This window comes from Xenopus tropicalis, chromosome 1 (assembly GCF_000004195.4).
Source record: "Xenopus tropicalis strain Nigerian chromosome 1, UCB_Xtro_10.0, whole genome shotgun sequence".
Taxonomy (NCBI): Eukaryota; Metazoa; Chordata; class Amphibia; order Anura; family Pipidae; genus Xenopus; species Xenopus tropicalis.
This window is the reverse complement of record NC_030677.2, coordinates 217,141,070-217,147,947: the sequence shown is the minus strand read 5'-3', so window position 1 is coordinate 217,147,947 and position 6,878 is coordinate 217,141,070.

Below are 6,878 nucleotides of genomic sequence, written 5' to 3'. Positions count from 1 at the left end.
TAAGGGCCCGACCTCGGGTACCAATAAGTGCACAAGTAGGGATGTGCCAAGGGCCAGACCTCTGGTGCCAATAAGTGCCCAAGTAGGGATGTGCCAAGGGCCCGACCTCGGGTACCAATGAGTGCACAAGTAGGGATGTGCCAAGGGCCCGACCTCTGGTGCCAATAAGTGCACAAGTAGGGATGTGCCAAGGGCCCGACCTCGGGTACCAATAAGTGCACAAGTAGGGATGTGCCAAGGGCCCGACCTCTGGTACCAATAAGTGCACAAGTAGGGATGTGCCAAGTGCCAAGGGCCCAACCTCTGGTGCCAATAAGTGCACAAGTAGGGATGTGCCAAGGGCCCGACCTCGGGTACCAATAAGTGCACAAGTAGGAATGTGCCAAGGGCCTGACCTCGGGTACCAATAAGTGCACAAGTAGGGATGTGCCAAGGGCCAAGGGCCCGACCTCTGGTACCAATAAGTGCACAAGTAGGGATGTGCCAAGGGCCCGACCTCGGGTACCAATAAGTGCACAAGTAGGGATGTGCCAAGGGCCCGACCTCTGGTGCCAATAAGTGCACAAGTAGGGATGTGCCAAGGGCCCGACCTCTGGTGCCAATAAGTGCACAAGTAGTCATGTGCCAAGGGCCCAACCTCGGGTACAAATAAGTGCACAAGTAGGGATGTGCCAAGGGCCAAGGGCCCGACCTCTGGTACCAATAAGTGCACAAGTAGGGATGTGCCAAAGGCTGGGGCGCAAGGCTGGGGCACAAGGCTGGGGCACAAGGCTGGGGCACAAGGCTGGGGCGCAAGGCTGGGGCGCAAGGCTGGGGCACAAGGCTGGGGCACAAGGCTCGGGTACAAGGCTGAGGCGCAAGGCTGGGGCACAAGGCTGGGGCGCAAGTCTGGGGTGCAAGGCTGGGGCACAAGGCTGGGGCACAAGGCTGGGGCGCAAGGCTGGGGCGCAAGTCTGGGGTGCAAGGCTGGGGCACAAGGCTGGGGCACAAGGCTGGGGCACAAGTCCATATTACATGGACCAGTAAATGGTATAAGATAGAGGTTTGTGTGCTCCTCCCGTTTATCTATTTACTAGCAAATACTACGCACCCCCCATTTCATGTTCCCAAAGGGGGAAATGATATTTATGCCAAACAGATTATAGTTGGCTCTTGGATTAAGACAAAAAAGACTCCTTTATAACATCTGGTTAAACCACTCTCTCCGTTTCAGAGGTTACAGATTGTATTCAGCTACTTATGTGTAACATATGACTATGTATTGGTTTGTACAGACATGTTCCAGGGTGGGTTAAAGCGGGGTCAGTAACAAAAGCCCCAGCACTAGGGATGGGGGAAAGGATTCAGCAGGGAAATGTCGCTGCTCGTCGCTTCCTTTGACGCGGGAATCACTTTCTATGACACGCTTGTCGGCTTTTGACATCATTCCGTTGAGGTGCGCCTTAAAAGCCGACGTACGTGTCATAGAAAGTGATTCCCGCGTCAAAGGTAGCGACGAGCAGCGACATTTCCCTGCTGAATCCTTTCCCCCATCCCTACACCCCACTAATAACAGGTAAAGCTAACCCTAACCCTAACAGGTAAAGCTAACCCTAACCCTAACAGGTAAAGCTAACCCTAACCCTAGCAGGTAAAGCTAACCCTAACCCTAACAGGTAAAGCTAACCCTAACCCTAACAGGTAAAGCTAACCCTAACAGGTAAAGCTAACCCTAACCCTAACAGGTAAAGCTAACCCTAACCCTAACAGGTAACGCTAACCCTAACCCTAACAGGTAAAGCTAACCCTAACCCTAACAGGTAAAGCTAACCCTAACAGGTAAAGCTAACCCTAACCCTAACAGGTAAAGCTAACCCTAACAGGTAAAGCTAACCCTAACCCTAACAGGTAAAGCTAACCCTAACAGGTAAAGCTAACCCTAACCCTAACAGGTAAAGCTAACCCTAACAGGTAAAGCTAACCCTAACAGGTAAAGCCAACTTGGGTACAAGCTTTGCCCCTTGCACTGTCATCTATGAGACACCCCTAGGGGGCCCCATCACTAATCTCCCTTTGAGGTGCTTCTTGGCCGACCAGCAAATACTGGGTTGTTCTTCCCACAGGAATTGCAGGGAGAGCATCTTCCCTTACTCACTATGTTCAGCTATTGCATAAGCAGCTCACTAACCCGCATGGAGAAGTGGCGACCAAACAGATTCAGTCCTTCCGGGAATCAAGAGGATAAAAGGCTTCTTTAAAGTAAGTCAGACAAGAGGGGTAACACTAATCCCACTGGTTTATTACCCAACGGTCCCAGCTTGAGGCTTTGACACTAGGGGTTGGGCCTGCTCTGGGCGAAAAGGACTTTAATAAAATAATGACTCTGTGTTTGTTATTCTGGGTAAAGGTTCTTATCTTCGTTACACGTTACTTACCCCAGTACAGGGGGGTTGGCAAACAAATTCTATTTGGCTCTTACACCCGCCGGCTGCAGGGCAGTTATACTACTGACTACACGTTCCACTCACCCACAAGGGGATATCTATAGTATTGATACCTATCTCTATGAATGAGCTTAATCTTACAGATTATAGTTATGAAGTCGCAATAGACACCAAATGCAATTAGTGATCAGGGAACGTACCTGGAGATAACAGGGTCACTAGATACACCCACCATATGTGTAGGAGCCATGTTTGCTAATCATACAGTCACTTAGAGTACTTACCTAAGATTCATGTAGAAAACACAGATTGTAAAAATGCTATTCTGAAATTCTACATGGATTATATGGGAAAGAAATGTGATAAGATACATAGTAATTGTAATGGTTTTGTTGGGGTGGGGGAATGAATGCTCCTTGTGCCCCAGGGGTTTCTGCCCTGACCGAGGAGAAGATGAAGATGGAAGTTGTGAGTCTAAGGTGACAGATAATATGAGATGGTTTGAGACTTGGCTGGGGTATCAGGGTACAATCGTTCCTAGGGTACTCAGACAAGGACTATATTGTATATTTGGAAACCAAGCTTACTCATGGCTCCCTATGGGAGAGTGGGGAAATTGTACCATAGGGAGAGTTGTACCTGCTATAGACAATATCTGAACCTCTCATACAGAGACAATCAAGGCATCCATTCCAGGGTAAATAAACAAAAAGGGAGTTACTTTCTACCTCAGATAAAGTATGTGGTTCCCTGCCTGGATAGGATGAAGAATTAGCCAATAGATTAAATAAGTATCCCAGTATAATGGATGGTATAATAAATGAAACTCTCTTAGGCTTTGCTTAGGGTTTCTCTTAAGGTTTCACTTAGGGTTCTCCTAGGGTTTTACTTATGGTTTCTCTTGAGGTTTCACTTAGGGTTCTCCTAGGGTTTTACTTATGGTTTCTCTTAAGGTTTCACTTAGGGTTCTCCTAGGGTTTTACTTATGGTTTCTCTTGAGGTTTCACTTAGGGTTCTCCTAGGGTTTTACTTATGGTTTCTCTTGAGGTTTCACTTAGGGTTCTCCTAGGTTTTTACTTATGGTTTCTCTTAAGGTTTCACTTAGGGTTCTCCTAGGGTTTTACTTATGGTTTCTCTTGAGGTTTCACTTAGGGTTCTCTTAGGGTTTTACTTATGGTTTCTCTTAAGGTTTCACTTAGGGTTCTCTTAGGGTTTTACTTATGGTTTCTCTTGAGGTTTCACTTAGGGTTCTCTTAGGGTTTTACTTATGGTTTCTCTCGAGGTTTCGCTTAGGGTTCTCTTAGGGTTTTACTTATGGTTTCTCTTAAGGTTTCACTTAGGGTTCTCCTAGGGTTTTACTTATGGTTTCTCTTGAGGTTTCGCTTAGGGTTCTCTTAGGGTTTTACTTATGGTTTCTCTTGAGGTTTCGCTTAGGGTTCTCTTAGGGTTTTACTTATGGTTTCTCTTGAGGTTTTACTTAGGGTTCTCTTAGGGTTTTACTTATGGTTTCTCTTAAGGTTTCACTTAGGGTTCTCCTAGGGTTTTACTTATGGTTTCTCTTGAGGTTTCACTTAGGGTTCTCCTAGGGTTTTACTTATGGTTTCTCTTGAGGTTTTACTTAGGGTTCTCTTAGGGTTTTACTTATGGTTTCTCTTAAGGTTTCACTTAGGGTTCTCTTAGGGTTTTACTTATGGTTTCTCTTAAGGTTTCACTTAGGGTTCTCTTAGGGTTTTACTTATGGTTTCTCTTGAGGTTTCACTTAGGGTTCTCTTAGGGTTTTACTTATGGTTTCTCTTGAGATTTCGCTTAGGGTTCTCTTAGGGTTTTACTTATGGTTTCTCTTAAGGTTTCACTTAGGGTTCTCCTAGGGTTTTACTTATGGTTTCTCTTAAGGTTTCGCTTAGGGTTCTCTTAGGGTTTTACTTATGGTTTCTCTTAAGGTTTCACTTAGGGTTCTCCTAGGGTTTTACTTATGGTTTCTCTTGAGGTTTTACTTAGGGTTCTCTTAGGGTTTTACTTATGGTTTCTCTTAAGGTTTCGCTTAGGGTTCTCTTAGGGTTTTACTTATGGTTTCTCTTAAGGTTTCACTTAGGGTTCTCCTAGGGTTTTACTTATGGTTTCTCTTAAGGTTTCACTTAGGGTTCTCCTAGGGTTTTACTTATGGTTTCTCTTGAGGTTTCACTTAGGGTTCTCTTAGGGTTTTACTTATGGTTTCTCTTAAGTTTTCACTTAGGGTTCTCTTAGGGTTTTACTTATGGTTTCTCTTAAGGTTTCACTTGGGTTCTCCTAGGGTTTTACTTATGGTTTCTCTTGAGGTTTCACTTAGGGTTCTCTTAGGGTTTTACTTATAGTTTCTCTTAAGGTTTCACTTAGGGTTCTCCTAGGGTTTTACTTATGGTTTCTCTTGAGGTTTCACTTAGGGTTCTCTTAGGGTTTTACTTATGGTTTCTCTTGAGGTTTCACTTAGGGTTCTCTTAGGGTTTTACTTATGGTTTCTCTTAAGGTTTCGCTTAGGGTTCGCCTAGGGTTTAGCTTAGGGTTCTCTTAGGGTTTTACTTATGGTTTCTCTTGAGGTTTCACTTAGGGTTCTCTTAGGGTTTTACTTATGGTTTCTCTTAAGGTTTCGCTTAGGGTTCGCCTAGGGTTTAGCTTAGGGTTCTCTTAAGGTTTTGCTTAGGGTTCTGCTTAGGGGTTTCTGTGAGGGTTCTGCTTAGGGGTTTCTCTGAGGGTTCTGCTTAGGGTTCTCTTAGGGTTCTGCTTAGGGTTTCTCTGAGGGTTCTGTATTTCTCTTGGGTAGAAAAAGAAGTTGGATGAAGTTTCTCGGAGAGTTTGGCACCTACTGCCTTTTCCTCAGCATCAACTTAATGTATTAATGGGAAAGACAGCAAAGGGTTGAAGCAGAGATTTAAAAGTAATTTGAACTTGAGGCACCCACACACATCTTTCAGTGAGTAGTTTGTAACGGGGCTCCCCCTGACTGATAGACTCCCATTACAGGGAGGGGGATTGGTTAAGCCATTGCTGTAAGAAGTAGGCAGCTCACAACAGAATATGTTGAACCAAGGCAAAGACTGGGGCATGGGAGGCCCAACCTTGTTAGTAGAAAACACAAAATCACTCCTCTAGAGATTCCTCTCACATCCCACTCACACTCACACTGAGTACCATTAGCCACTGGGGCCAACGAGCCGTCAGAGAAGGTAGAAGACGTATGTGTCTAGTGCCCCCCACCATCGTGCCCTAAGAAAAAGCCTCTTCTGCCTCCCCCCACTTCTGGCCCTAGTGCCCATCTCTAGTAGAAGGCTGTTTTCCACTCGTCCCTCACGTATTGTAATCAAGCTTTATGAACCCCACGAGAAGAATATTTTGTCTTCGCTCAATCGCTGGAGGAATAAGAGGATCTCAGTACGAGGTCTTTCAGAAAGGGCAGACACGTTTCAACTAATTGGGTCATTCCAGGAATTCTGACTCAGGGAATTCAGTGAAAAGGTATTTAAGCCCCAGGTAGAAGGTTAATCATATTTTATTGTTATCTATTTTTATATAGTGCCAACTCATACTATCTGCCATCCCCATCATTCCCTTCCCCAGTGAGCTTACAATCTAAGGCCCCTATCCCATTCCCATCAGCCCCTGCCCCAGTGAGCTTACAATCTATGGTCCCTATCACATTCCCATCAGTCCCCGCCCCAGTGAGCTTACAATCTAAGATCCCTATCCCATTCCCATCAGTCCCTGCCCCAGTGAGCTTACAATCTAAGGTCCCTATCACATTCCCATCAGTCCCTGCCCCAGTGAGTTTACAATCTAAGGTCCCTATCACATTCCCATCAGCCTCTGCCCCAGTGAGCTTACAATCTAAGGTCCCTATCCCATTCCCATCAGTCCCTGCCACAGTGAGCTTACAATCTAAGGTCCCTATCCCATTCCCATCAGCCCCTGCCCCAGTGAGCTTACAATCCAAGGTCCCTATCACATTCCCATCAGTCCCTGCCCCAGTGAGCTTACAATCTAAGGTCCCTATCCCATTCCCATCAGCCCCTGCCCCAGTGAGCTTACAATCTAAGGTCCCTATCCCATTCCCATCAGTCCCTGCCCCAGTGAGCTTACAATCTAAGGTCCCTATCCCATTCCCATCAGCCCCTGCCTCAGTGAGCTTACAATCCAAGGTCCCTATCACATTCCCATCAGTCCCTGCCCCAGTGAGCTTACAATCTAAGGTCCCTATCCCATTCCCATCAGTCCCTGCCCCAGTGAGCTTACGATCTAAGGTCCCTATCACATTCCCATCAGTCCCTGCCCAAGTGAGCTTACAATCTAAGGTCCCTATCACATTCCCATCAGTCCCTGCCCCAGTGAGCTTACAATCTAAGGTCCCTATCACATTCCCATCAGTCCCTGCCCAAGTGAGCTTACACTCTAAGGTCCCTATCACATTCCCATCAGTCCCTGCCC